The 27572-nt window shown below is 45.4% G+C and overlaps 21 non-coding genes across 21 annotated transcripts; all 21 read right to left on the bottom strand.

Annotated features, from left to right (window-relative positions):
- Positions 1 to 1053: 1053 nt before the first annotated feature.
- Positions 1054 to 1126, bottom strand: TRNAR-UCG (transfer RNA arginine (anticodon UCG)). The gene has a single exon. It is a non-coding gene; the product is annotated as a tRNA-Arg (tRNA).
- Positions 1127 to 2238: 1112 nt separating this feature from the next.
- On the bottom strand, positions 2239 to 2311 carry TRNAR-UCG (transfer RNA arginine (anticodon UCG)). Its single transcript has one exon. It is a non-coding gene; the product is annotated as a tRNA-Arg (tRNA).
- Positions 2312 to 3423: 1112 nt separating this feature from the next.
- Positions 3424 to 3496, bottom strand: TRNAR-UCG (transfer RNA arginine (anticodon UCG)). Its single transcript has one exon. It is a non-coding gene; the product is annotated as a tRNA-Arg (tRNA).
- A 1112-nt stretch (positions 3497 to 4608) lies between these two features.
- On the bottom strand, positions 4609 to 4681 carry TRNAR-UCG (transfer RNA arginine (anticodon UCG)). The gene has a single exon. It is a non-coding gene; the product is annotated as a tRNA-Arg (tRNA).
- A 1112-nt stretch (positions 4682 to 5793) lies between these two features.
- Positions 5794 to 5866, bottom strand: TRNAR-UCG (transfer RNA arginine (anticodon UCG)). Its single transcript has one exon. It is a non-coding gene; the product is annotated as a tRNA-Arg (tRNA).
- A 1112-nt stretch (positions 5867 to 6978) lies between these two features.
- TRNAR-UCG (transfer RNA arginine (anticodon UCG)) lies at positions 6979 to 7051 on the bottom strand. The gene has a single exon. It is a non-coding gene; the product is annotated as a tRNA-Arg (tRNA).
- Positions 7052 to 8163: 1112 nt separating this feature from the next.
- On the bottom strand, positions 8164 to 8236 carry TRNAR-UCG (transfer RNA arginine (anticodon UCG)). The gene has a single exon. It is a non-coding gene; the product is annotated as a tRNA-Arg (tRNA).
- Positions 8237 to 9348: 1112 nt separating this feature from the next.
- Positions 9349 to 9421, bottom strand: TRNAR-UCG (transfer RNA arginine (anticodon UCG)). The gene has a single exon. It is a non-coding gene; the product is annotated as a tRNA-Arg (tRNA).
- Positions 9422 to 10533: 1112 nt separating this feature from the next.
- On the bottom strand, positions 10534 to 10606 carry TRNAR-UCG (transfer RNA arginine (anticodon UCG)). The gene has a single exon. It is a non-coding gene; the product is annotated as a tRNA-Arg (tRNA).
- A 1112-nt stretch (positions 10607 to 11718) lies between these two features.
- Positions 11719 to 11791, bottom strand: TRNAR-UCG (transfer RNA arginine (anticodon UCG)). The gene has a single exon. It is a non-coding gene; the product is annotated as a tRNA-Arg (tRNA).
- A 1112-nt stretch (positions 11792 to 12903) lies between these two features.
- Positions 12904 to 12976, bottom strand: TRNAR-UCG (transfer RNA arginine (anticodon UCG)). The gene has a single exon. It is a non-coding gene; the product is annotated as a tRNA-Arg (tRNA).
- A 1112-nt stretch (positions 12977 to 14088) lies between these two features.
- TRNAR-UCG (transfer RNA arginine (anticodon UCG)) lies at positions 14089 to 14161 on the bottom strand. The gene has a single exon. It is a non-coding gene; the product is annotated as a tRNA-Arg (tRNA).
- Positions 14162 to 15273: 1112 nt separating this feature from the next.
- Positions 15274 to 15346, bottom strand: TRNAR-UCG (transfer RNA arginine (anticodon UCG)). Its single transcript has one exon. It is a non-coding gene; the product is annotated as a tRNA-Arg (tRNA).
- Positions 15347 to 16458: 1112 nt separating this feature from the next.
- Positions 16459 to 16531, bottom strand: TRNAR-UCG (transfer RNA arginine (anticodon UCG)). The gene has a single exon. It is a non-coding gene; the product is annotated as a tRNA-Arg (tRNA).
- Positions 16532 to 17643: 1112 nt separating this feature from the next.
- On the bottom strand, positions 17644 to 17716 carry TRNAR-UCG (transfer RNA arginine (anticodon UCG)). The gene has a single exon. It is a non-coding gene; the product is annotated as a tRNA-Arg (tRNA).
- Positions 17717 to 18828: 1112 nt separating this feature from the next.
- Positions 18829 to 18901, bottom strand: TRNAR-UCG (transfer RNA arginine (anticodon UCG)). The gene has a single exon. It is a non-coding gene; the product is annotated as a tRNA-Arg (tRNA).
- Positions 18902 to 20013: 1112 nt separating this feature from the next.
- Positions 20014 to 20086, bottom strand: TRNAR-UCG (transfer RNA arginine (anticodon UCG)). Its single transcript has one exon. It is a non-coding gene; the product is annotated as a tRNA-Arg (tRNA).
- A 1112-nt stretch (positions 20087 to 21198) lies between these two features.
- On the bottom strand, positions 21199 to 21271 carry TRNAR-UCG (transfer RNA arginine (anticodon UCG)). The gene has a single exon. It is a non-coding gene; the product is annotated as a tRNA-Arg (tRNA).
- A 1112-nt stretch (positions 21272 to 22383) lies between these two features.
- TRNAR-UCG (transfer RNA arginine (anticodon UCG)) lies at positions 22384 to 22456 on the bottom strand. Its single transcript has one exon. It is a non-coding gene; the product is annotated as a tRNA-Arg (tRNA).
- A 1112-nt stretch (positions 22457 to 23568) lies between these two features.
- Positions 23569 to 23641, bottom strand: TRNAR-UCG (transfer RNA arginine (anticodon UCG)). The gene has a single exon. It is a non-coding gene; the product is annotated as a tRNA-Arg (tRNA).
- Positions 23642 to 24753: 1112 nt separating this feature from the next.
- Positions 24754 to 24826, bottom strand: TRNAR-UCG (transfer RNA arginine (anticodon UCG)). Its single transcript has one exon. It is a non-coding gene; the product is annotated as a tRNA-Arg (tRNA).
- Between the last annotated feature and the right edge of the window lie 2746 nt (positions 24827 to 27572).

Genomic DNA, 27572 nt, shown 5'->3' with positions numbered 1-27572 from the left:
TCTCATTTCTCATCATATTTCTTGATCATCGTATTTTTCATGGGATCTCTTGTCACTTACCTTACCATTCTATTACTCGCCACATTACGGAGATGCGCTTAAATGGGTTTATCGGATACAGGTATGCGGTGTGACGCATGCAATGCAATCCATAGAAAAGCATGCATGAACCATACAAATGACCTTCGAGAAGAGTTTTCGTCTCAAACTGTCAATCTCCGATGTGTAGATACCGTTCTCGTCTCATGATACCGGCCGCTAGGTTCTTCCACTCGTACGTAAATTTGCATCGTTGAATCTCGAATACGCGCATTCTACTCTAACCAAATGAAGAGTATCGCGCATGCGACGTCTTAGCGGTGGCCTTCGTGTAGATTGTTTCTAAATTTCAAACGACGTCATCCTTGTTGAGGACCACGTCCAAATACACATCATACAACGACTGGGCGTCATCACATTCTTGCGTCTACTCGCTTGTATTCAAACCAGGCCAGACAGGAGCACGGCGAGCGTAAGCAAGAAAGGCATTGTTCATATGTTCCCTCGAGCGAATGCGCATCAGAAATATGTGAACGGCATCGTCGTGATCGATGATTACGTTCAAATACGCGATGTTATCCCTTCCCCAAGGGATCCACGCATGTATTGATTGCGCAACAGTCTCGTTGTATTCCGATTCTCGAGAAGCGGAACCTAATCCTAATCGATCCTACCAGGGATCGAACCTAGAATCTCTGGTTTCGTAGACCAGCGCCTTATCCATTGGGCCATAGGATCTTCGGTTTTCCATTGGAAAATGTACTTCCATTGAGGATCGCGATGGACATGCGATGCACTTTTGATGAGGAATTTGTGCCGGATAAACCGTTCCATTTCTTTTACCTATTAAACATCATCATCCTCGTAAATGAATGCATCCATTAAGCCAAAACAGCGGATACAAGATCCGCGCATTTTCTAGACGGTCGAGACGGATGCGCATTATGACTCCGTGAATGATCCTTGGTCGTCGTGTTCTTGATGTCGACGTACACTAGGGTCACGATTCTAAACCGATCCTACTAGGGGTCGAACCTAGAATCTTTGGTTTCGAAGACCAACGCCTTATCCATTAGGCCATAGGATCTTCGACCATTCATCGAAACGTGAAAGGAATGAAGATCTCGCACGTGATCGGATAGGATCTCTCATTTCTCATCATATTTCTTGATCATCGTATTTTTCATGGGATCTCTTGTCACTTACCTTACCATTCTATTACTCGCCACATTACGGAGATGCGCTTAAATGGGTTTATCGGATACAGGTATGCGGTGTGACGCATGCAATGCAATCCATAGAAAAGCATGCATGAACCATACAAATGACCTTCGAGAAGAGTTTTCGTCTCAAACTGTCAATCTCCGATGTGTAGATACCGTTCTCGTCTCATGATACCGGCCGCTAGGTTCTTCCACTCGTACGTAAATTTGCATCGTTGAATCTCGAATACGCGCATTCTACTCTAACCAAATGAAGAGTATCGCGCATGCGACGTCTTAGCGGTGGCCTTCGTGTAGATTGTTTCTAAATTTCAAACGACGTCATCCTTGTTGAGGACCACGTCCAAATACACATCATACAACGACTGGGCGTCATCACATTCTTGCGTCTACTCGCTTGTATTCAAACCAGGCCAGACAGGAGCACGGCGAGCGTAAGCAAGAAAGGCATTGTTCATATGTTCCCTCGAGCGAATGCGCATCAGAAATATGTGAACGGCATCGTCGTGATCGATGATTACGTTCAAATACGCGATGTTATCCCTTCCCCAAGGGATCCACGCATGTATTGATTGCGCAACAGTCTCGTTGTATTCCGATTCTCGAGAAGCGGAACCTAATCCTAATCGATCCTACCAGGGATCGAACCTAGAATCTCTGGTTTCGTAGACCAGCGCCTTATCCATTGGGCCATAGGATCTTCGGTTTTCCATTGGAAAATGTACTTCCATTGAGGATCGCGATGGACATGCGATGCACTTTTGATGAGGAATTTGTGCCGGATAAACCGTTCCATTTCTTTTACCTATTAAACATCATCATCCTCGTAAATGAATGCATCCATTAAGCCAAAACAGCGGATACAAGATCCGCGCATTTTCTAGACGGTCGAGACGGATGCGCATTATGACTCCGTGAATGATCCTTGGTCGTCGTGTTCTTGATGTCGACGTACACTAGGGTCACGATTCTAAACCGATCCTACTAGGGGTCGAACCTAGAATCTTTGGTTTCGAAGACCAACGCCTTATCCATTAGGCCATAGGATCTTCGACCATTCATCGAAACGTGAAAGGAATGAAGATCTCGCACGTGATCGGATAGGATCTCTCATTTCTCATCATATTTCTTGATCATCGTATTTTTCATGGGATCTCTTGTCACTTACCTTACCATTCTATTACTCGCCACATTACGGAGATGCGCTTAAATGGGTTTATCGGATACAGGTATGCGGTGTGACGCATGCAATGCAATCCATAGAAAAGCATGCATGAACCATACAAATGACCTTCGAGAAGAGTTTTCGTCTCAAACTGTCAATCTCCGATGTGTAGATACCGTTCTCGTCTCATGATACCGGCCGCTAGGTTCTTCCACTCGTACGTAAATTTGCATCGTTGAATCTCGAATACGCGCATTCTACTCTAACCAAATGAAGAGTATCGCGCATGCGACGTCTTAGCGGTGGCCTTCGTGTAGATTGTTTCTAAATTTCAAACGACGTCATCCTTGTTGAGGACCACGTCCAAATACACATCATACAACGACTGGGCGTCATCACATTCTTGCGTCTACTCGCTTGTATTCAAACCAGGCCAGACAGGAGCACGGCGAGCGTAAGCAAGAAAGGCATTGTTCATATGTTCCCTCGAGCGAATGCGCATCAGAAATATGTGAACGGCATCGTCGTGATCGATGATTACGTTCAAATACGCGATGTTATCCCTTCCCCAAGGGATCCACGCATGTATTGATTGCGCAACAGTCTCGTTGTATTCCGATTCTCGAGAAGCGGAACCTAATCCTAATCGATCCTACCAGGGATCGAACCTAGAATCTCTGGTTTCGTAGACCAGCGCCTTATCCATTGGGCCATAGGATCTTCGGTTTTCCATTGGAAAATGTACTTCCATTGAGGATCGCGATGGACATGCGATGCACTTTTGATGAGGAATTTGTGCCGGATAAACCGTTCCATTTCTTTTACCTATTAAACATCATCATCCTCGTAAATGAATGCATCCATTAAGCCAAAACAGCGGATACAAGATCCGCGCATTTTCTAGACGGTCGAGACGGATGCGCATTATGACTCCGTGAATGATCCTTGGTCGTCGTGTTCTTGATGTCGACGTACACTAGGGTCACGATTCTAAACCGATCCTACTAGGGGTCGAACCTAGAATCTTTGGTTTCGAAGACCAACGCCTTATCCATTAGGCCATAGGATCTTCGACCATTCATCGAAACGTGAAAGGAATGAAGATCTCGCACGTGATCGGATAGGATCTCTCATTTCTCATCATATTTCTTGATCATCGTATTTTTCATGGGATCTCTTGTCACTTACCTTACCATTCTATTACTCGCCACATTACGGAGATGCGCTTAAATGGGTTTATCGGATACAGGTATGCGGTGTGACGCATGCAATGCAATCCATAGAAAAGCATGCATGAACCATACAAATGACCTTCGAGAAGAGTTTTCGTCTCAAACTGTCAATCTCCGATGTGTAGATACCGTTCTCGTCTCATGATACCGGCCGCTAGGTTCTTCCACTCGTACGTAAATTTGCATCGTTGAATCTCGAATACGCGCATTCTACTCTAACCAAATGAAGAGTATCGCGCATGCGACGTCTTAGCGGTGGCCTTCGTGTAGATTGTTTCTAAATTTCAAACGACGTCATCCTTGTTGAGGACCACGTCCAAATACACATCATACAACGACTGGGCGTCATCACATTCTTGCGTCTACTCGCTTGTATTCAAACCAGGCCAGACAGGAGCACGGCGAGCGTAAGCAAGAAAGGCATTGTTCATATGTTCCCTCGAGCGAATGCGCATCAGAAATATGTGAACGGCATCGTCGTGATCGATGATTACGTTCAAATACGCGATGTTATCCCTTCCCCAAGGGATCCACGCATGTATTGATTGCGCAACAGTCTCGTTGTATTCCGATTCTCGAGAAGCGGAACCTAATCCTAATCGATCCTACCAGGGATCGAACCTAGAATCTCTGGTTTCGTAGACCAGCGCCTTATCCATTGGGCCATAGGATCTTCGGTTTTCCATTGGAAAATGTACTTCCATTGAGGATCGCGATGGACATGCGATGCACTTTTGATGAGGAATTTGTGCCGGATAAACCGTTCCATTTCTTTTACCTATTAAACATCATCATCCTCGTAAATGAATGCATCCATTAAGCCAAAACAGCGGATACAAGATCCGCGCATTTTCTAGACGGTCGAGACGGATGCGCATTATGACTCCGTGAATGATCCTTGGTCGTCGTGTTCTTGATGTCGACGTACACTAGGGTCACGATTCTAAACCGATCCTACTAGGGGTCGAACCTAGAATCTTTGGTTTCGAAGACCAACGCCTTATCCATTAGGCCATAGGATCTTCGACCATTCATCGAAACGTGAAAGGAATGAAGATCTCGCACGTGATCGGATAGGATCTCTCATTTCTCATCATATTTCTTGATCATCGTATTTTTCATGGGATCTCTTGTCACTTACCTTACCATTCTATTACTCGCCACATTACGGAGATGCGCTTAAATGGGTTTATCGGATACAGGTATGCGGTGTGACGCATGCAATGCAATCCATAGAAAAGCATGCATGAACCATACAAATGACCTTCGAGAAGAGTTTTCGTCTCAAACTGTCAATCTCCGATGTGTAGATACCGTTCTCGTCTCATGATACCGGCCGCTAGGTTCTTCCACTCGTACGTAAATTTGCATCGTTGAATCTCGAATACGCGCATTCTACTCTAACCAAATGAAGAGTATCGCGCATGCGACGTCTTAGCGGTGGCCTTCGTGTAGATTGTTTCTAAATTTCAAACGACGTCATCCTTGTTGAGGACCACGTCCAAATACACATCATACAACGACTGGGCGTCATCACATTCTTGCGTCTACTCGCTTGTATTCAAACCAGGCCAGACAGGAGCACGGCGAGCGTAAGCAAGAAAGGCATTGTTCATATGTTCCCTCGAGCGAATGCGCATCAGAAATATGTGAACGGCATCGTCGTGATCGATGATTACGTTCAAATACGCGATGTTATCCCTTCCCCAAGGGATCCACGCATGTATTGATTGCGCAACAGTCTCGTTGTATTCCGATTCTCGAGAAGCGGAACCTAATCCTAATCGATCCTACCAGGGATCGAACCTAGAATCTCTGGTTTCGTAGACCAGCGCCTTATCCATTGGGCCATAGGATCTTCGGTTTTCCATTGGAAAATGTACTTCCATTGAGGATCGCGATGGACATGCGATGCACTTTTGATGAGGAATTTGTGCCGGATAAACCGTTCCATTTCTTTTACCTATTAAACATCATCATCCTCGTAAATGAATGCATCCATTAAGCCAAAACAGCGGATACAAGATCCGCGCATTTTCTAGACGGTCGAGACGGATGCGCATTATGACTCCGTGAATGATCCTTGGTCGTCGTGTTCTTGATGTCGACGTACACTAGGGTCACGATTCTAAACCGATCCTACTAGGGGTCGAACCTAGAATCTTTGGTTTCGAAGACCAACGCCTTATCCATTAGGCCATAGGATCTTCGACCATTCATCGAAACGTGAAAGGAATGAAGATCTCGCACGTGATCGGATAGGATCTCTCATTTCTCATCATATTTCTTGATCATCGTATTTTTCATGGGATCTCTTGTCACTTACCTTACCATTCTATTACTCGCCACATTACGGAGATGCGCTTAAATGGGTTTATCGGATACAGGTATGCGGTGTGACGCATGCAATGCAATCCATAGAAAAGCATGCATGAACCATACAAATGACCTTCGAGAAGAGTTTTCGTCTCAAACTGTCAATCTCCGATGTGTAGATACCGTTCTCGTCTCATGATACCGGCCGCTAGGTTCTTCCACTCGTACGTAAATTTGCATCGTTGAATCTCGAATACGCGCATTCTACTCTAACCAAATGAAGAGTATCGCGCATGCGACGTCTTAGCGGTGGCCTTCGTGTAGATTGTTTCTAAATTTCAAACGACGTCATCCTTGTTGAGGACCACGTCCAAATACACATCATACAACGACTGGGCGTCATCACATTCTTGCGTCTACTCGCTTGTATTCAAACCAGGCCAGACAGGAGCACGGCGAGCGTAAGCAAGAAAGGCATTGTTCATATGTTCCCTCGAGCGAATGCGCATCAGAAATATGTGAACGGCATCGTCGTGATCGATGATTACGTTCAAATACGCGATGTTATCCCTTCCCCAAGGGATCCACGCATGTATTGATTGCGCAACAGTCTCGTTGTATTCCGATTCTCGAGAAGCGGAACCTAATCCTAATCGATCCTACCAGGGATCGAACCTAGAATCTCTGGTTTCGTAGACCAGCGCCTTATCCATTGGGCCATAGGATCTTCGGTTTTCCATTGGAAAATGTACTTCCATTGAGGATCGCGATGGACATGCGATGCACTTTTGATGAGGAATTTGTGCCGGATAAACCGTTCCATTTCTTTTACCTATTAAACATCATCATCCTCGTAAATGAATGCATCCATTAAGCCAAAACAGCGGATACAAGATCCGCGCATTTTCTAGACGGTCGAGACGGATGCGCATTATGACTCCGTGAATGATCCTTGGTCGTCGTGTTCTTGATGTCGACGTACACTAGGGTCACGATTCTAAACCGATCCTACTAGGGGTCGAACCTAGAATCTTTGGTTTCGAAGACCAACGCCTTATCCATTAGGCCATAGGATCTTCGACCATTCATCGAAACGTGAAAGGAATGAAGATCTCGCACGTGATCGGATAGGATCTCTCATTTCTCATCATATTTCTTGATCATCGTATTTTTCATGGGATCTCTTGTCACTTACCTTACCATTCTATTACTCGCCACATTACGGAGATGCGCTTAAATGGGTTTATCGGATAAAGGTATGCGGTGTGACGCATGCAATGCAATCCATAGAAAAGCATGCATGAACCATACAAATGACCTTCGAGAAGAGTTTTCGTCTCAAACTGTCAATCTCCGATGTGTAGATACCGTTCTCGTCTCATGATACCGGCCGCTAGGTTCTTCCACTCGTACGTAAATTTGCATCGTTGAATCTCGAATACGCGCATTCTACTCTAACCAAATGAAGAGTATCGCGCATGCGACGTCTTAGCGGTGGCCTTCGTGTAGATTGTTTCTAAATTTCAAACGACGTCATCCTTGTTGAGGACCACGTCCAAATACACATCATACAACGACTGGGCGTCATCACATTCTTGCGTCTACTCGCTTGTATTCAAACCAGGCCAGACAGGAGCACGGCGAGCGTAAGCAAGAAAGGCATTGTTCATATGTTCCCTCGAGCGAATGCGCATCAGAAATATGTGAACGGCATCGTCGTGATCGATGATTACGTTCAAATACGCGATGTTATCCCTTCCCCAAGGGATCCACGCATGTATTGATTGCGCAACAGTCTCGTTGTATTCCGATTCTCGAGAAGCGGAACCTAATCCTAATCGATCCTACCAGGGATCGAACCTAGAATCTCTGGTTTCGTAGACCAGCGCCTTATCCATTGGGCCATAGGATCTTCGGTTTTCCATTGGAAAATGTACTTCCATTGAGGATCGCGATGGACATGCGATGCACTTTTGATGAGGAATTTGTGCCGGATAAACCGTTCCATTTCTTTTACCTATTAAACATCATCATCCTCGTAAATGAATGCATCCATTAAGCCAAAACAGCGGATACAAGATCCGCGCATTTTCTAGACGGTCGAGACGGATGCGCATTATGACTCCGTGAATGATCCTTGGTCGTCGTGTTCTTGATGTCGACGTACACTAGGGTCACGATTCTAAACCGATCCTACTAGGGGTCGAACCTAGAATCTTTGGTTTCGAAGACCAACGCCTTATCCATTAGGCCATAGGATCTTCGACCATTCATCGAAACGTGAAAGGAATGAAGATCTCGCACGTGATCGGATAGGATCTCTCATTTCTCATCATATTTCTTGATCATCGTATTTTTCATGGGATCTCTTGTCACTTACCTTACCATTCTATTACTCGCCACATTACGGAGATGCGCTTAAATGGGTTTATCGGATAAAGGTATGCGGTGTGACGCATGCAATGCAATCCATAGAAAAGCATGCATGAACCATACAAATGACCTTCGAGAAGAGTTTTCGTCTCAAACTGTCAATCTCCGATGTGTAGATACCGTTCTCGTCTCATGATACCGGCCGCTAGGTTCTTCCACTCGTACGTAAATTTGCATCGTTGAATCTCGAATACGCGCATTCTACTCTAACCAAATGAAGAGTATCGCGCATGCGACGTCTTAGCGGTGGCCTTCGTGTAGATTGTTTCTAAATTTCAAACGACGTCATCCTTGTTGAGGACCACGTCCAAATACACATCATACAACGACTGGGCGTCATCACATTCTTGCGTCTACTCGCTTGTATTCAAACCAGGCCAGACAGGAGCACGGCGAGCGTAAGCAAGAAAGGCATTGTTCATATGTTCCCTCGAGCGAATGCGCATCAGAAATATGTGAACGGCATCGTCGTGATCGATGATTACGTTCAAATACGCGATGTTATCCCTTCCCCAAGGGATCCACGCATGTATTGATTGCGCAACAGTCTCGTTGTATTCCGATTCTCGAGAAGCGGAACCTGATCCTAATCGATCCTACCAGGGATCGAACCTAGAATCTCTGGTTTCGTAGACCAGCGCCTTATCCATTGGGCCATAGGATCTTCGGTTTTCCATTGGAAAATGTACTTCCATTGAGGATCGCGATGGACATGCGATGCACTTTTGATGAGGAATTTGTGCCGGATAAACCGTTCCATTTCTTTTACCTATTAAACATCATCATCCTCGTAAATGAATGCATCCATTAAGCCAAAACAGCGGATACAAGATCCGCGCATTTTCTAGACGGTCGAGACGGATGCGCATTATGACTCCGTGAATGATCCTTGGTCGTCGTGTTCTTGATGTCGACGTACACTAGGGTCACGATTCTAAACCGATCCTACTAGGGGTCGAACCTAGAATCTTTGGTTTCGAAGACCAACGCCTTATCCATTAGGCCATAGGATCTTCGACCATTCATCGAAACGTGAAAGGAATGAAGATCTCGCACGTGATCGGATAGGATCTCTCATTTCTCATCATATTTCTTGATCATCGTATTTTTCATGGGATCTCTTGTCACTTACCTTACCATTCTATTACTCGCCACATTACGGAGATGCGCTTAAATGGGTTTATCGGATAAAGGTATGCGGTGTGACGCATGCAATGCAATCCATAGAAAAGCATGCATGAACCATACAAATGACCTTCGAGAAGAGTTTTCGTCTCAAACTGTCAATCTCCGATGTGTAGATACCGTTCTCGTCTCATGATACCGGCCGCTAGGTTCTTCCACTCGTACGTAAATTTGCATCGTTGAATCTCGAATACGCGCATTCTACTCTAACCAAATGAAGAGTATCGCGCATGCGACGTCTTAGCGGTGGCCTTCGTGTAGATTGTTTCTAAATTTCAAACGACGTCATCCTTGTTGAGGACCACGTCCAAATACACATCATACAACGACTGGGCGTCATCACATTCTTGCGTCTACTCGCTTGTATTCAAACCAGGCCAGACAGGAGCACGGCGAGCGTAAGCAAGAAAGGCATTGTTCATATGTTCCCTCGAGCGAATGCGCATCAGAAATATGTGAACGGCATCGTCGTGATCGATGATTACGTTCAAATACGCGATGTTATCCCTTCCCCAAGGGATCCACGCATGTATTGATTGCGCAACAGTCTCGTTGTATTCCGATTCTCGAGAAGCGGAACCTGATCCTAATCGATCCTACCAGGGATCGAACCTAGAATCTCTGGTTTCGTAGACCAGCGCCTTATCCATTGGGCCATAGGATCTTCGGTTTTCCATTGGAAAATGTACTTCCATTGAGGATCGCGATGGACATGCGATGCACTTTTGATGAGGAATTTGTGCCGGATAAACCGTTCCATTTCTTTTACCTATTAAACATCATCATCCTCGTAAATGAATGCATCCATTAAGCCAAAACAGCGGATACAAGATCCGCGCATTTTCTAGACGGTCGAGACGGATGCGCATTATGACTCCGTGAATGATCCTTGGTCGTCGTGTTCTTGATGTCGACGTACACTAGGGTCACGATTCTAAACCGATCCTACTAGGGGTCGAACCTAGAATCTTTGGTTTCGAAGACCAACGCCTTATCCATTAGGCCATAGGATCTTCGACCATTCATCGAAACGTGAAAGGAATGAAGATCTCGCACGTGATCGGATAGGATCTCTCATTTCTCATCATATTTCTTGATCATCGTATTTTTCATGGGATCTCTTGTCACTTACCTTACCATTCTATTACTCGCCACATTACGGAGATGCGCTTAAATGGGTTTATCGGATAAAGGTATGCGGTGTGACGCATGCAATGCAATCCATAGAAAAGCATGCATGAACCATACAAATGACCTTCGAGAAGAGTTTTCGTCTCAAACTGTCAATCTCCGATGTGTAGATACCGTTCTCGTCTCATGATACCGGCCGCTAGGTTCTTCCACTCGTACGTAAATTTGCATCGTTGAATCTCGAATACGCGCATTCTACTCTAACCAAATGAAGAGTATCGCGCATGCGACGTCTTAGCGGTGGCCTTCGTGTAGATTGTTTCTAAATTTCAAACGACGTCATCCTTGTTGAGGACCACGTCCAAATACACATCATACAACGACTGGGCGTCATCACATTCTTGCGTCTACTCGCTTGTATTCAAACCAGGCCAGACAGGAGCACGGCGAGCGTAAGCAAGAAAGGCATTGTTCATATGTTCCCTCGAGCGAATGCGCATCAGAAATATGTGAACGGCATCGTCGTGATCGATGATTACGTTCAAATACGCGATGTTATCCCTTCCCCAAGGGATCCACGCATGTATTGATTGCGCAACAGTCTCGTTGTATTCCGATTCTCGAGAAGCGGAACCTGATCCTAATCGATCCTACCAGGGATCGAACCTAGAATCTCTGGTTTCGTAGACCAGCGCCTTATCCATTGGGCCATAGGATCTTCGGTTTTCCATTGGAAAATGTACTTCCATTGAGGATCGCGATGGACATGCGATGCACTTTTGATGAGGAATTTGTGCCGGATAAACCGTTCCATTTCTTTTACCTATTAAACATCATCATCCTCGTAAATGAATGCATCCATTAAGCCAAAACAGCGGATACAAGATCCGCGCATTTTCTAGACGGTCGAGACGGATGCGCATTATGACTCCGTGAATGATCCTTGGTCGTCGTGTTCTTGATGTCGACGTACACTAGGGTCACGATTCTAAACCGATCCTACTAGGGGTCGAACCTAGAATCTTTGGTTTCGAAGACCAACGCCTTATCCATTAGGCCATAGGATCTTCGACCATTCATCGAAACGTGAAAGGAATGAAGATCTCGCACGTGATCGGATAGGATCTCTCATTTCTCATCATATTTCTTGATCATCGTATTTTTCATGGGATCTCTTGTCACTTACCTTACCATTCTATTACTCGCCACATTACGGAGATGCGCTTAAATGGGTTTATCGGATAAAGGTATGCGGTGTGACGCATGCAATGCAATCCATAGAAAAGCATGCATGAACCATACAAATGACCTTCGAGAAGAGTTTTCGTCTCAAACTGTCAATCTCCGATGTGTAGATACCGTTCTCGTCTCATGATACCGGCCGCTAGGTTCTTCCACTCGTACGTAAATTTGCATCGTTGAATCTCGAATACGCGCATTCTACTCTAACCAAATGAAGAGTATCGCGCATGCGACGTCTTAGCGGTGGCCTTCGTGTAGATTGTTTCTAAATTTCAAACGACGTCATCCTTGTTGAGGACCACGTCCAAATACACATCATACAACGACTGGGCGTCATCACATTCTTGCGTCTACTCGCTTGTATTCAAACCAGGCCAGACAGGAGCACGGCGAGCGTAAGCAAGAAAGGCATTGTTCATATGTTCCCTCGAGCGAATGCGCATCAGAAATATGTGAACGGCATCGTCGTGATCGATGATTACGTTCAAATACGCGATGTTATCCCTTCCCCAAGGGATCCACGCATGTATTGATTGCGCAACAGTCTCGTTGTATTCCGATTCTCGAGAAGCGGAACCTGATCCTAATCGATCCTACCAGGGATCGAACCTAGAATCTCTGGTTTCGTAGACCAGCGCCTTATCCATTGGGCCATAGGATCTTCGGTTTTCCATTGGAAAATGTACTTCCATTGAGGATCGCGATGGACATGCGATGCACTTTTGATGAGGAATTTGTGCCGGATAAACCGTTCCATTTCTTTTACCTATTAAACATCATCATCCTCGTAAATGAATGCATCCATTAAGCCAAAACAGCGGATACAAGATCCGCGCATTTTCTAGACGGTCGAGACGGATGCGCATTATGACTCCGTGAATGATCCTTGGTCGTCGTGTTCTTGATGTCGACGTACACTAGGGTCACGATTCTAAACCGATCCTACTAGGGGTCGAACCTAGAATCTTTGGTTTCGAAGACCAACGCCTTATCCATTAGGCCATAGGATCTTCGACCATTCATCGAAACGTGAAAGGAATGAAGATCTCGCACGTGATCGGATAGGATCTCTCATTTCTCATCATATTTCTTGATCATCGTATTTTTCATGGGATCTCTTGTCACTTACCTTACCATTCTATTACTCGCCACATTACGGAGATGCGCTTAAATGGGTTTATCGGATAAAGGTATGCGGTGTGACGCATGCAATGCAATCCATAGAAAAGCATGCATGAACCATACAAATGACCTTCGAGAAGAGTTTTCGTCTCAAACTGTCAATCTCCGATGTGTAGATACCGTTCTCGTCTCATGATACCGGCCGCTAGGTTCTTCCACTCGTACGTAAATTTGCATCGTTGAATCTCGAATACGCGCATTCTACTCTAACCAAATGAAGAGTATCGCGCATGCGACGTCTTAGCGGTGGCCTTCGTGTAGATTGTTTCTAAATTTCAAACGACGTCATCCTTGTTGAGGACCACGTCCAAATACACATCATACAACGACTGGGCGTCATCACATTCTTGCGTCTACTCGCTTGTATTCAAACCAGGCCAGACAGGAGCACGGCGAGCGTAAGCAAGAAAGGCATTGTTCATATGTTCCCTCGAGCGAATGCGCATCAGAAATATGTGAACGGCATCGTCGTGATCGATGATTACGTTCAAATACGCGATGTTATCCCTTCCCCAAGGGATCCACGCATGTATTGATTGCGCAACAGTCTCGTTGTATTCCGATTCTCGAGAAGCGGAACCTGATCCTAATCGATCCTACCAGGGATCGAACCTAGAATCTCTGGTTTCGTAGACCAGCGCCTTATCCATTGGGCCATAGGATCTTCGGTTTTCCATTGGAAAATGTACTTCCATTGAGGATCGCGATGGACATGCGATGCACTTTTGATGAGGAATTTGTGCCGGATAAACCGTTCCATTTCTTTTACCTATTAAACATCATCATCCTCGTAAATGAATGCATCCATTAAGCCAAAACAGCGGATACAAGATCCGCGCATTTTCTAGACGGTCGAGACGGATGCGCATTATGACTCCGTGAATGATCCTTGGTCGTCGTGTTCTTGATGTCGACGTACACTAGGGTCACGATTCTAAACCGATCCTACTAGGGGTCGAACCTAGAATCTTTGGTTTCGAAGACCAACGCCTTATCCATTAGGCCATAGGATCTTCGACCATTCATCGAAACGTGAAAGGAATGAAGATCTCGCACGTGATCGGATAGGATCTCTCATTTCTCATCATATTTCTTGATCATCGTATTTTTCATGGGATCTCTTGTCACTTACCTTACCATTCTATTACTCGCCACATTACGGAGATGCGCTTAAATGGGTTTATCGGATAAAGGTATGCGGTGTGACGCATGCAATGCAATCCATAGAAAAGCATGCATGAACCATACAAATGACCTTCGAGAAGAGTTTTCGTCTCAAACTGTCAATCTCCGATGTGTAGATACCGTTCTCGTCTCATGATACCGGCCGCTAGGTTCTTCCACTCGTACGTAAATTTGCATCGTTGAATCTCGAATACGCGCATTCTACTCTAACCAAATGAAGAGTATCGCGCATGCGACGTCTTAGCGGTGGCCTTCGTGTAGATTGTTTCTAAATTTCAAACGACGTCATCCTTGTTGAGGACCACGTCCAAATACACATCATACAACGACTGGGCGTCATCACATTCTTGCGTCTACTCGCTTGTATTCAAACCAGGCCAGACAGGAGCACGGCGAGCGTAAGCAAGAAAGGCATTGTTCATATGTTCCCTCGAGCGAATGCGCATCAGAAATATGTGAACGGCATCGTCGTGATCGATGATTACGTTCAAATACGCGATGTTATCCCTTCCCCAAGGGATCCACGCATGTATTGATTGCGCAACAGTCTCGTTGTATTCCGATTCTCGAGAAGCGGAACCTGATCCTAATCGATCCTACCAGGGATCGAACCTAGAATCTCTGGTTTCGTAGACCAGCGCCTTATCCATTGGGCCATAGGATCTTCGGTTTTCCATTGGAAAATGTACTTCCATTGAGGATCGCGATGGACATGCGATGCACTTTTGATGAGGAATTTGTGCCGGATAAACCGTTCCATTTCTTTTACCTATTAAACATCATCATCCTCGTAAATGAATGCATCCATTAAGCCAAAACAGCGGATACAAGATCCGCGCATTTTCTAGACGGTCGAGACGGATGCGCATTATGACTCCGTGAATGATCCTTGGTCGTCGTGTTCTTGATGTCGACGTACACTAGGGTCACGATTCTAAACCGATCCTACTAGGGGTCGAACCTAGAATCTTTGGTTTCGAAGACCAACGCCTTATCCATTAGGCCATAGGATCTTCGACCATTCATCGAAACGTGAAAGGAATGAAGATCTCGCACGTGATCGGATAGGATCTCTCATTTCTCATCATATTTCTTGATCATCGTATTTTTCATGGGATCTCTTGTCACTTACCTTACCATTCTATTACTCGCCACATTACGGAGATGCGCTTAAATGGGTTTATCGGATAAAGGTATGCGGTGTGACGCATGCAATGCAATCCATAGAAAAGCATGCATGAACCATACAAATGACCTTCGAGAAGAGTTTTCGTCTCAAACTGTCAATCTCCGATGTGTAGATACCGTTCTCGTCTCATGATACCGGCCGCTAGGTTCTTCCACTCGTACGTAAATTTGCATCGTTGAATCTCGAATACGCGCATTCTACTCTAACCAAATGAAGAGTATCGCGCATGCGACGTCTTAGCGGTGGCCTTCGTGTAGATTGTTTCTAAATTTCAAACGACGTCATCCTTGTTGAGGACCACGTCCAAATACACATCATACAACGACTGGGCGTCATCACATTCTTGCGTCTACTCGCTTGTATTCAAACCAGGCCAGACAGGAGCACGGCGAGCGTAAGCAAGAAAGGCATTGTTCATATGTTCCCTCGAGCGAATGCGCATCAGAAATATGTGAACGGCATCGTCGTGATCGATGATTACGTTCAAATACGCGATGTTATCCCTTCCCCAAGGGATCCACGCATGTATTGATTGCGCAACAGTCTCGTTGTATTCCGATTCTCGAGAAGCGGAACCTGATCCTAATCGATCCTACCAGGGATCGAACCTAGAATCTCTGGTTTCGTAGACCAGCGCCTTATCCATTGGGCCATAGGATCTTCGGTTTTCCATTGGAAAATGTACTTCCATTGAGGATCGCGATGGACATGCGATGCACTTTTGATGAGGAATTTGTGCCGGATAAACCGTTCCATTTCTTTTACCTATTAAACATCATCATCCTCGTAAATGAATGCATCCATTAAGCCAAAACAGCGGATACAAGATCCGCGCATTTTCTAGACGGTCGAGACGGATGCGCATTATGACTCCGTGAATGATCCTTGGTCGTCGTGTTCTTGATGTCGACGTACACTAGGGTCACGATTCTAAACCGATCCTACTAGGGGTCGAACCTAGAATCTTTGGTTTCGAAGACCAACGCCTTATCCATTAGGCCATAGGATCTTCGACCATTCATCGAAACGTGAAAGGAATGAAGATCTCGCACGTGATCGGATAGGATCTCTCATTTCTCATCATATTTCTTGATCATCGTATTTTTCATGGGATCTCTTGTCACTTACCTTACCATTCTATTACTCGCCACATTACGGAGATGCGCTTAAATGGGTTTATCGGATAAAGGTATGCGGTGTGACGCATGCAATGCAATCCATAGAAAAGCATGCATGAACCATACAAATGACCTTCGAGAAGAGTTTTCGTCTCAAACTGTCAATCTCCGATGTGTAGATACCGTTCTCGTCTCATGATACCGGCCGCTAGGTTCTTCCACTCGTACGTAAATTTGCATCGTTGAATCTCGAATACGCGCATTCTACTCTAACCAAATGAAGAGTATCGCGCATGCGACGTCTTAGCGGTGGCCTTCGTGTAGATTGTTTCTAAATTTCAAACGACGTCATCCTTGTTGAGGACCACGTCCAAATACACATCATACAACGACTGGGCGTCATCACATTCTTGCGTCTACTCGCTTGTATTCAAACCAGGCCAGACAGGAGCACGGCGAGCGTAAGCAAGAAAGGCATTGTTCATATGTTCCCTCGAGCGAATGCGCATCAGAAATATGTGAACGGCATCGTCGTGATCGATGATTACGTTCAAATACGCGATGTTATCCCTTCCCCAAGGGATCCACGCATGTATTGATTGCGCAACAGTCTCGTTGTATTCCGATTCTCGAGAAGCGGAACCTGATCCTAATCGATCCTACCAGGGATCGAACCTAGAATCTCTGGTTTCGTAGACCAGCGCCTTATCCATTGGGCCATAGGATCTTCGGTTTTCCATTGGAAAATGTACTTCCATTGAGGATCGCGATGGACATGCGATGCACTTTTGATGAGGAATTTGTGCCGGATAAACCGTTCCATTTCTTTTACCTATTAAACATCATCATCCTCGTAAATGAATGCATCCATTAAGCCAAAACAGCGGATACAAGATCCGCGCATTTTCTAGACGGTCGAGACGGATGCGCATTATGACTCCGTGAATGATCCTTGGTCGTCGTGTTCTTGATGTCGACGTACACTAGGGTCACGATTCTAAACCGATCCTACTAGGGGTCGAACCTAGAATCTTTGGTTTCGAAGACCAACGCCTTATCCATTAGGCCATAGGATCTTCGACCATTCATCGAAACGTGAAAGGAATGAAGATCTCGCACGTGATCGGATAGGATCTCTCATTTCTCATCATATTTCTTGATCATCGTATTTTTCATGGGATCTCTTGTCACTTACCTTACCATTCTATTACTCGCCACATTACGGAGATGCGCTTAAATGGGTTTATCGGATAAAGGTATGCGGTGTGACGCATGCAATGCAATCCATAGAAAAGCATGCATGAACCATACAAATGACCTTCGAGAAGAGTTTTCGTCTCAAACTGTCAATCTCCGATGTGTAGATACCGTTCTCGTCTCATGATACCGGCCGCTAGGTTCTTCCACTCGTACGTAAATTTGCATCGTTGAATCTCGAATACGCGCATTCTACTCTAACCAAATGAAGAGTATCGCGCATGCGACGTCTTAGCGGTGGCCTTCGTGTAGATTGTTTCTAAATTTCAAACGACGTCATCCTTGTTGAGGACCACGTCCAAATACACATCATACAACGACTGGGCGTCATCACATTCTTGCGTCTACTCGCTTGTATTCAAACCAGGCCAGACAGGAGCACGGCGAGCGTAAGCAAGAAAGGCATTGTTCATATGTTCCCTCGAGCGAATGCGCATCAGAAATATGTGAACGGCATCGTCGTGATCGATGATTACGTTCAAATACGCGATGTTATCCCTTCCCCAAGGGATCCACGCATGTATTGATTGCGCAACAGTCTCGTTGTATTCCGATTCTCGAGAAGCGGAACCTGATCCTAATCGATCCTACCAGGGATCGAACCTAGAATCTCTGGTTTCGTAGACCAGCGCCTTATCCATTGGGCCATAGGATCTTCGGTTTTCCATTGGAAAATGTACTTCCATTGAGGATCGCGATGGACATGCGATGCACTTTTGATGAGGAATTTGTGCCGGATAAACCGTTCCATTTCTTTTACCTATTAAACATCATCATCCTCGTAAATGAATGCATCCATTAAGCCAAAACAGCGGATACAAGATCCGCGCATTTTCTAGACGGTCGAGACGGATGCGCATTATGACTCCGTGAATGATCCTTGGTCGTCGTGTTCTTGATGTCGACGTACACTAGGGTCACGATTCTAAACCGATCCTACTAGGGGTCGAACCTAGAATCTTTGGTTTCGAAGACCAACGCCTTATCCATTAGGCCATAGGATCTTCGACCATTCATCGAAACGTGAAAGGAATGAAGATCTCGCACGTGATCGGATAGGATCTCTCATTTCTCATCATATTTCTTGATCATCGTATTTTTCATGGGATCTCTTGTCACTTACCTTACCATTCTATTACTCGCCACATTACGGAGATGCGCTTAAATGGGTTTATCGGATAAAGGTATGCGGTGTGACGCATGCAATGCAATCCATAGAAAAGCATGCATGAACCATACAAATGACCTTCGAGAAGAGTTTTCGTCTCAAACTGTCAATCTCCGATGTGTAGATACCGTTCTCGTCTCATGATACCGGCCGCTAGGTTCTTCCACTCGTACGTAAATTTGCATCGTTGAATCTCGAATACGCGCATTCTACTCTAACCAAATGAAGAGTATCGCGCATGCGACGTCTTAGCGGTGGCCTTCGTGTAGATTGTTTCTAAATTTCAAACGACGTCATCCTTGTTGAGGACCACGTCCAAATACACATCATACAACGACTGGGCGTCATCACATTCTTGCGTCTACTCGCTTGTATTCAAACCAGGCCAGACAGGAGCACGGCGAGCGTAAGCAAGAAAGGCATTGTTCATATGTTCCCTCGAGCGAATGCGCATCAGAAATATGTGAACGGCATCGTCGTGATCGATGATTACGTTCAAATACGCGATGTTATCCCTTCCCCAAGGGATCCACGCATGTATTGATTGCGCAACAGTCTCGTTGTATTCCGATTCTCGAGAAGCGGAACCTGATCCTAATCGATCCTACCAGGGATCGAACCTAGAATCTCTGGTTTCGTAGACCAGCGCCTTATCCATTGGGCCATAGGATCTTCGGTTTTCCATTGGAAAATGTACTTCCATTGAGGATCGCGATGGACATGCGATGCACTTTTGATGAGGAATTTGTGCCGGATAAACCGTTCCATTTCTTTTACCTATTAAACATCATCATCCTCGTAAATGAATGCATCCATTAAGCCAAAACAGCGGATACAAGATCCGCGCATTTTCTAGACGGTCGAGACGGATGCGCATTATGACTCCGTGAATGATCCTTGGTCGTCGTGTTCTTGATGTCGACGTACACTAGGGTCACGATTCTAAACCGATCCTACTAGGGGTCGAACCTAGAATCTTTGGTTTCGAAGACCAACGCCTTATCCATTAGGCCATAGGATCTTCGACCATTCATCGAAACGTGAAAGGAATGAAGATCTCGCACGTGATCGGATAGGATCTCTCATTTCTCATCATATTTCTTGATCATCGTATTTTTCATGGGATCTCTTGTCACTTACCTTACCATTCTATTACTCGCCACATTACGGAGATGCGCTTAAATGGGTTTATCGGATAAAGGTATGCGGTGTGACGCATGCAATGCAATCCATAGAAAAGCATGCATGAACCATACAAATGACCTTCGAGAAGAGTTTTCGTCTCAAACTGTCAATCTCCGATGTGTAGATACCGTTCTCGTCTCATGATACCGGCCGCTAGGTTCTTCCACTCGTACGTAAATTTGCATCGTTGAATCTCGAATACGCGCATTCTACTCTAACCAAATGAAGAGTATCGCGCATGCGACGTCTTAGCGGTGGCCTTCGTGTAGATTGTTTCTAAATTTCAAACGACGTCATCCTTGTTGAGGACCACGTCCAAATACACATCATACAACGACTGGGCGTCATCACATTCTTGCGTCTACTCGCTTGTATTCAAACCAGGCCAGACAGGAGCACGGCGAGCGTAAGCAAGAAAGGCATTGTTCATATGTTCCCTCGAGCGAATGCGCATCAGAAATATGTGAACGGCATCGTCGTGATCGATGATTACGTTCAAATACGCGATGTTATCCCTTCCCCAAGGGATCCACGCATGTATTGATTGCGCAACAGTCTCGTTGTATTCCGATTCTCGAGAAGCGGAACCTGATCCTAATCGATCCTACCAGGGATCGAACCTAGAATCTCTGGTTTCGTAGACCAGCGCCTTATCCATTGGGCCATAGGATCTTCGGTTTTCCATTGGAAAATGTACTTCCATTGAGGATCGCGATGGACATGCGATGCACTTTTGATGAGGAATTTGTGCCGGATAAACCGTTCCATTTCTTTTACCTATTAAACATCATCATCCTCGTAAATGAATGCATCCATTAAGCCAAAACAGCGGATACAAGATCCGCGCATTTTCTAGACGGTCGAGACGGATGCGCATTATGACTCCGTGAATGATCCTTGGTCGTCGTGTTCTTGATGTCGACGTACACTAGGGTCACGATTCTAAACCGATCCTACTAGGGGTCGAACCTAGAATCTTTGGTTTCGAAGACCAACGCCTTATCCATTAGGCCATAGGATCTTCGACCATTCATCGAAACGTGAAAGGAATGAAGATCTCGCACGTGATCGGATAGGATCTCTCATTTCTCATCATATTTCTTGATCATCGTATTTTTCATGGGATCTCTTGTCACTTACCTTACCATTCTATTACTCGCCACATTACGGAGATGCGCTTAAATGGGTTTATCGGATAAAGGTATGCGGTGTGACGCATGCAATGCAATCCATAGAAAAGCATGCATGAACCATACAAATGACCTTCGAGAAGAGTTTTCGTCTCAAACTGTCAATCTCCGATGTGTAGATACCGTTCTCGTCTCATGATACCGGCCGCTAGGTTCTTCCACTCGTACGTAAATTTGCATCGTTGAATCTCGAATACGCGCATTCTACTCTAACCAAATGAAGAGTATCGCGCATGCGACGTCTTAGCGGTGGCCTTCGTGTAGATTGTTTCTAAATTTCAAACGACGTCATCCTTGTTGAGGACCACGTCCAAATACACATCATACAACGACTGGGCGTCATCACATTCTTGCGTCTACTCGCTTGTATTCAAACCAGGCCAGACAGGAGCACGGCGAGCGTAAGCAAGAAAGGCATTGTTCATATGTTCCCTCGAGCGAATGCGCATCAGAAATATGTGAACGGCATCGTCGTGATCGATGATTACGTTCAAATACGCGATGTTATCCCTTCCCCAAGGGATCCACGCATGTATTGATTGCGCAACAGTCTCGTTGTATTCCGATTCTCGAGAAGCGGAACCTGATCCTAATCGATCCTACCAGGGATCGAACCTAGAATCTCTGGTTTCGTAGACCAGCGCCTTATCCATTGGGCCATAGGATCTTCGGTTTTCCATTGGAAAATGTACTTCCATTGAGGATCGCGATGGACATGCGATGCACTTTTGATGAGGAATTTGTGCCGGATAAACCGTTCCATTTCTTTTACCTATTAAACATCATCATCCTCGTAAATGAATGCATCCATTAAGCCAAAACAGCGGATACAAGATCCGCGCATTTTCTAGACGGTCGAGACGGATGCGCATTATGACTCCGTGAATGATCCTTGGTCGTCGTGTTCTTGATGTCGACGTACACTAGGGTCACGATTCTAAACCGATCCTACTAGGGGTCGAACCTAGAATCTTTGGTTTCGAAGACCAACGCCTTATCCATTAGGCCATAGGATCTTCGACCATTCATCGAAACGTGAAAGGAATGAAGATCTCGCACGTGATCGGATAGGATCTCTCATTTCTCATCATATTTCTTGATCATCGTATTTTTCATGGGATCTCTTGTCACTTACCTTACCATTCTATTACTCGCCACATTACGGAGATGCGCTTAAATGGGTTTATCGGATAAAGGTATGCGGTGTGACGCATGCAATGCAATCCATAGAAAAGCATGCATGAACCATACAAATGACCTTCGAGAAGAGTTTTCGTCTCAAACTGTCAATCTCCGATGTGTAGATACCGTTCTCGTCTCATGATACCGGCCGCTAGGTTCTTCCACTCGTACGTAAATTTGCATCGTTGAATCTCGAATACGCGCATTCTACTCTAACCAAATGAAGAGTATCGCGCATGCGACGTCTTAGCGGTGGCCTTCGTGTAGATTGTTTCTAAATTTCAAACGACGTCATCCTTGTTGAGGACCACGTCCAAATACACATCATACAACGACTGGGCGTCATCACATTCTTGCGTCTACTCGCTTGTATTCAAACCAGGCCAGACAGGAGCACGGCGAGCGTAAGCAAGAAAGGCATTGTTCATATGTTCCCTCGAGCGAATGCGCATCAGAAATATGTGAACGGCATCGTCGTGATCGATGATTACGTTCAAATACGCGATGTTATCCCTTCCCCAAGGGATCCACGCATGTATTGATTGCGCAACAGTCTCGTTGTATTCCGATTCTCGAGAAGCGGAACCTGATCCTAATCGATCCTACCAGGGATCGAACCTAGAATCTCTGGTTTCGTAGACCAGCGCCTTATCCATTGGGCCATAGGATCTTCGGTTTTCCATTGGAAAATGTACTTCCATTGAGGATCGCGATGGACATGCGATGCACTTTTGATGAGGAATTTGTGCCGGATAAACCGTTCCATTTCTTTTACCTATTAAACATCATCATCCTCGTAAATGAATGCATCCATTAAGCCAAAACAGCGGATACAAGATCCGCGCATTTTCTAGACGGTCGAGACGGATGCGCATTATGACTCCGTGAATGATCCTTGGTCGTCGTGTTCTTGATGTCGACGTACACTAGGGTCACGATTCTAAACCGATCCTACTAGGGGTCGAACCTAGAATCTTTGGTTTCGAAGACCAACGCCTTATCCATTAGGCCATAGGATCTTCGACCATTCATCGAAACGTGAAAGGAATGAAGATCTCGCACGTGATCGGATAGGATCTCTCATTTCTCATCATATTTCTTGATCATCGTATTTTTCATGGGATCTCTTGTCACTTACCTTACCATTCTATTACTCGCCACATTACGGAGATGCGCTTAAATGGGTTTATCGGATAAAGGTATGCGGTGTGACGCATGCAATGCAATCCATAGAAAAGCATGCATGAACCATACAAATGACCTTCGAGAAGAGTTTTCGTCTCAAACTGTCAATCTCCGATGTGTAGATACCGTTCTCGTCTCATGATACCGGCCGCTAGGTTCTTCCACTCGTACGTAAATTTGCATCGTTGAATCTCGAATACGCGCATTCTACTCTAACCAAATGAAGAGTATCGCGCATGCGACGTCTTAGCGGTGGCCTTCGTGTAGATTGTTTCTAAATTTCAAACGACGTCATCCTTGTTGAGGACCACGTCCAAATACACATCATACAACGACTGGGCGTCATCACATTCTTGCGTCTACTCGCTTGTATTCAAACCAGGCCAGACAGGAGCACGGCGAGCGTAAGCAAGAAAGGCATTGTTCATATGTTCCCTCGAGCGAATGCGCATCAGAAATATGTGAACGGCATCGTCGTGATCGATGATTACGTTCAAATACGCGATGTTATCCCTTCCCCAAGGGATCCACGCATGTATTGATTGCGCAACAGTCTCGTTGTATTCCGATTCTCGAGAAGCGGAACCTCATCCTCATCGATCCTACCAGGGATCGAACCTAGAATCTCTGGTTTCGTAGACCAGCGCCTTATCCATTGGGCCATAGGATCTTCGGTTTTCCATTGGAAAATGTACTTCCATTGAGGATCGCGATGGACATGCGATGCACTTTTGATGAGGAATTTGTGCCGGATAAACCGTTCCATTTCTTTTACCTATTAAACATCATCATCCTCGTAAATGAATGCATCCATTAAGCCAAAACAGCGGATACAAGATCCGCGCATTTTCTAGACGGTCGAGACGGATGCGCATTATGACTCCGTGAATGATCCTTGGTCGTCGTGTTCTTGATGTCGACGTACACTAGGGTCACGATTCTAAACCGATCCTACTAGGGGTCGAACCTAGAATCTTTGGTTTCGAAGACCAACGCCTTATCCATTAGGCCATAGGATCTTCGACCATTCATCGAAACGTGAAAGGAATGAAGATCTCGCACGTGATCGGATAGGATCTCTCATTTCTCATCATATTTCTTGATCATCGTATTTTTCATGGGATCTCTTGTCACTTACCTTACCATTCTATTACTCGCCACATTACGGAGATGCGCTTAAATGGGTTTATCGGATAAAGGTATGCGGTGTGACGCATGCAATGCAATCCATAGAAAAGCATGCATGAACCATACAAATGACCTTCGAGAAGAGTTTTCGTCTCAAACTGTCAATCTCCGATGTGTAGATACCGTTCTCGTCTCATGATACCGGCCGCTAGGTTCTTCCACTCGTACGTAAATTTGCATCGTTGAATCTCGAATACGCGCATTCTACTCTAACCAAATGAAGAGTATCGCGCATGCGACGTCTTAGCGGTGGCCTTCGTGTAGATTGTTTCTAAATTTCAAACGACGTCATCCTTGTTGAGGACCACGTCCAAATACACATCATACAACGACTGGGCGTCATCACATTCTTGCGTCTACTCGCTTGTATTCAAACCAGGCCAGACAGGAGCACGGCGAGCGTAAGCAAGAAAGGCATTGTTCATATGTTCCCTCGAGCGAATGCGCATCAGAAATATGTGAACGGCATCGTCGTGATCGATGATTACGTTCAAATACGCGATGTTATCCCTTCCCCAAGGGATCCACGCATGTATTGATTGCGCAACAGTCTCGTTGTATTCCGATTCTCGAGAAGCGGAACCTCATCCTCATCGATCCTACCAGGGATCGAACCTAGAATCTCTGGTTTCGTAGACCAGCGCCTTATCCATTGGGCCATAGGATCTTCGGTTTTCCATTGGAAAATGTACTTCCATTGAGGATCGCGATGGACATGCGATGCACTTTTGATGAGGAATTTGTGCCGGATAAACCGTTCCATTTCTTTTACCTATTAAACATCATCATCCTCGTAAATGAATGCATCCATTAAGCCAAAACAGCGGATACAAGATCCGCGCATTTTCTAGACGGTCGAGACGGATGCGCATTATGACTCCGTGAATGATCCTTGGTCGTCGTGTTCTTGATGTCGACGTACACTAGGGTCACGATTCTAAACCGATCCTACTAGGGGTCGAACCTAGAATCTTTGGTTTCGAAGACCGACGCCTTATCCATTAGGCCATAGGATCTTCGACCATTCATCGAAACGTGAAAGGAATGAAGATCTCGCACGTGATCGGATAGGATCTCTCATTTCTCATCATATTTCTTGATCATCGTATTTTTCATGGGATCTCTTGTCACTTACCTTACCATTCTATTACTCGCCACATTACGGAGATGCGCTTAAATGGGTTTATCGGATAAAGGTATGCGGTGTGACGCATGCAATGCAATCCATAGAAAAGCATGCATGAACCATACAAATGACCTTCGAGAAGAGTTTTCGTCTCAAACTGTCAATCTCCGATGTGTAGATACCGTTCTCGTCTCATGATACCGGCCGCTAGGTTCTTCCACTCGTACGTAAATTTGCATCGTTGAATCTCGAATACGCGCATTCTACTCTAACCAAATGAAGAGTATCGCGCATGCGACGTCTTAGCGGTGGCCTTCGTGTAGATTGTTTCTAAATTTCAAACGACGTCATCCTTGTTGAGGACCACGTCCAAATACACATCATACAACGACTGGGCGTCATCACATTCTTGCGTCTACTCGCTTGTATTCAAACCAGGCCAGACAGGAGCACGGCGAGCGTAAGCAAGAAAGGCATTGTTCATATGTTCCCTCGAGCGAATGCGCATCAGAAATATGTGAACGGCATCGTCGTGATCGATGATTACGTTCAAATACGCGATGTTATCCCTTCCCCAAGGGATCCACGCATGTATTGATTGCGCAACAGTCTCGTTGTATTCCGATTCTCGAGAAGCGGAACCTCATCCTCATCGATCCTACCAGGGATCGAACCTAGAATCTCTGGTTTCGTAGACCAGCGCCTTATCCATTGGGCCATAGGATCTTCGGTTTTCCATTGGAAAATGTACTTCCATTGAGGATCGCGATGGACATGCGATGCACTTTTGATGAGGAATTTGCGCCGGATAAACCGTTCCATTTCTTTTACCTATTAAACATCATCATCCTCGTAAATGAATGCATCCATTAAGCCAAAACAACGGATACAAGATCCGCGCATTTTCTAGACGGTCGAGACGGATGCGCATTATGACTCCGTGAATGATCCTTGGTCGTCGTGTTCTTGATGTCGACGTACACTAGGGTCACGATTCTAAACCGATCCTACTAGGGGTCGAACCTAGAATCTTTGGTTTCGAAGACCGACGCCTTATCCATTAGGCCATAGGATCTTCGACCATTCATCGAAACGTGAAAGGAATGAAGATCTCGCACGTGATCGGATAGGATCTCTCATTTCTCATCATATTTCTTGATCATCGTATTTTTCATGGGATCTCTTGTCACTTACCTTACCATTCTATTACTCGCCACATTACGGAGATGCGCTTAAATGGGTTTATCGGATAAAGGTATGCGGTGTGACGCATGCAATGCAATCCATAGAAAAGCATGCATGAACCATACAAATGACCTTCGAGAAGAGTTTTCGTCTCAAACTGTCAATCTCCGATGTGTAGATACCGTTCCCGTCTCATGATACCGGCCGCTAGGTTCTTCCACTCGTACGTAAATTTGCATCGTTGAATCTCGAATACGCGCATTCTA

This window comes from Azolla caroliniana, unplaced genomic scaffold (assembly GCF_043228905.1).
Source record: "Azolla caroliniana isolate FFs.n. ecotype wild unplaced genomic scaffold, voAzoCaro1.0.p SCAF_120, whole genome shotgun sequence".
In the NCBI taxonomy this organism is placed as follows: Eukaryota; Viridiplantae; Streptophyta; class Polypodiopsida; order Salviniales; family Salviniaceae; genus Azolla; species Azolla caroliniana.
Note: the sequence above shows the minus strand (reverse complement) of the source record. Positions and strands in the feature narration are given on the sequence as shown.